Genomic DNA, 2,252 nt, shown 5'->3' with positions numbered 1-2,252 from the left:
TCCCCTGCATTCTGCAGACCTGTCAATCAAGTGGGATGATTGACAGGTTGCAGGGTTGGCTGAGGACGTGAACAAACAGGAAGTCCCCTGACAGGGTGTTTTTGCTAGATGCGAAGGTCAAGAATTCAGCGAGGGCTGAGACAGAGGGGGGTGTCTTATTTGGGGGGGGGGGGGGGGGGGGGGTTGGTTGCCAGCTAGCTGGTAAGGTCTCTGCATGGGGTACCTTAGCATAACATCAAATGAAACGCTTAAAAGGGCTCTGATGGGAAAAATGTGCGATCGGAACGTCCCGAGCTGAACACTCTTACCGCTGATGTCACAATCGCTACTGGCGGGGACTGAAAGCAGCGGCGTTCTAGAACACTTACGACTTCGCATTCTGGAAAGGACACAAAACATTCCGAAAAAACAGAAACATTCCGCAAACCCAGTCCCAGTCACACATCCACAAGGGTTTTAATCCGCAGCGGCCAGTTTCCACGCTGTGCAGCCCACCGCCCCAAACGCCGGCGTCCTGCGTTCCAGACTAAGGGGACGACCGCGCCGCCAACAGGAACCCCCCCAGCCCCGGGGATGGGCCGGATCGACCCGGGGCCATCACAACATCACACATGTCAGGAGGCTGGTGGTCCTGGTTCCCGGATCAGGCAGTGTGTGCCTCTCAGGGCCTCCCTCTCCGGGCTGAAGAGCTCCACGCAGCGCGCCCCCCGCGGAGCTAATCCTCCTCCCAGCTGAGAGCTCTGCCGCTTACACCGCGGCCGGCGCGCTAATCTGCCGCTAATCCACAGCCAATCACCACCTCCCCCCCGGGAGGGGCCGGCTGCGATTGGCCGCGATGGCGTTCCGCGTCACGCAGTGTCGTCACGGAGACGCGCGCCGATTGGAAAAGGCGTCCATAACTTCTGTTTTAATAATAATGCACACTTTTCATCATGTAGTCAGTAAACATTTACAAAGTGTTTACAGTGCTCCCTTTCCTAACCTTTACCTTATACCTTTTCAACCAATCAAAATGACCGCCATACTATTGTTTTGAGACCCTAGAAAAAGAGCCAACTAAATGATATAATAGTATATACTGTATACACATATTTTGTGTGTGTGAGCGTGTGTGTGAGTGTGAGTGTACGTGTTGGGCTTGGGACTGAAAGGGTTAGGAGTTTGCCACTTTTAAATGAAAACATGAAAATAAAATATTTTAAATGAAAACTTTAAAATGAAACTGTATGAAATACTGAGGCTGTCCTTTCCGTAGCCTCCCTTTCTAAAACCCCGGTATAAAAAAAAAAAAATTCTCTAATGAATTCAGACTGGGAGGTCAACCAAATTTTTTTTGTATTTTTTTTGTATTTTTTTTCACAGATTACTTTGAACACTTCTGACTGTCGCGCTGCTAATTTATGGCCGTGCAAACTTCCGAGTGTTTGGCTTGGAAGCGAAACAGAGCGCACCGCTCTCCAAGGTGACATAATAAAATATGAAGGCGGTTTTCATTTTTATTTATTTTTTTATATTTCCCTGCTTATGTTTCTGCCCTTTTCACAGAGCATTTTCCTTTTAATACTCGGGAGTGCAGAAACCATTCCTGCTCACATTAATAAAAATATTTGTCAAAGCGAGGTCTTATAGTCAAAATGTCACTTAAATAACTGGTGTTTTTCTTTCCAATCATAACTCAACAGACCTCGTCTTTGTGAGCCGGCCTGGATATTCCTTCAGGTGGTCCAAAAGTCTTATTTTGAGGCAGTGATATCGCTATTTAGCAGATTCATCACACTGCAAAAATATACACTCACCGAGCACTTTATTAGGTATTCATAAGATGGCCCTTCTCTTCTGACATCTCTCATGAACAACGCATTTCTTTCCTGCAGAACTGCTGCTAACTGGATTATTTTTTGTTTTCCGCATCATTCTTTGCAAACTCTAGAGACTACTGAGCGTGAAAGTCCCAGGAGATCAGCCCTTTCTGAGATACTCAAACCACCCTGTCTGCCACCAACAGTCATTCCACGGTCAAAGTCACTTAGATCACATTTTTTCCCCCATTCTGATGGTTAGAACATTAACAGAACATTAACTAAAATTTCCCTTGGGATGAAAAAAGTATCTATTTATCTAGAAGCTCCTGACCCATATTTGCTCATTTGAAGAAAGCAAACAGCAACTTAAAACAGTATCTTATATTTCAGAGAATAAAAATAAGATCTAACAAGATCTTACAAGACTAAAAACACTTGTTAAGACAGCCT

The sequence above is a fragment of the Conger conger genome, chromosome 12 (assembly GCF_963514075.1).
Source record: "Conger conger chromosome 12, fConCon1.1, whole genome shotgun sequence".
NCBI classification, from domain to species: domain Eukaryota; kingdom Metazoa; phylum Chordata; class Actinopteri; order Anguilliformes; family Congridae; genus Conger; species Conger conger.
This window is presented reverse-complemented; position numbering follows the sequence as displayed.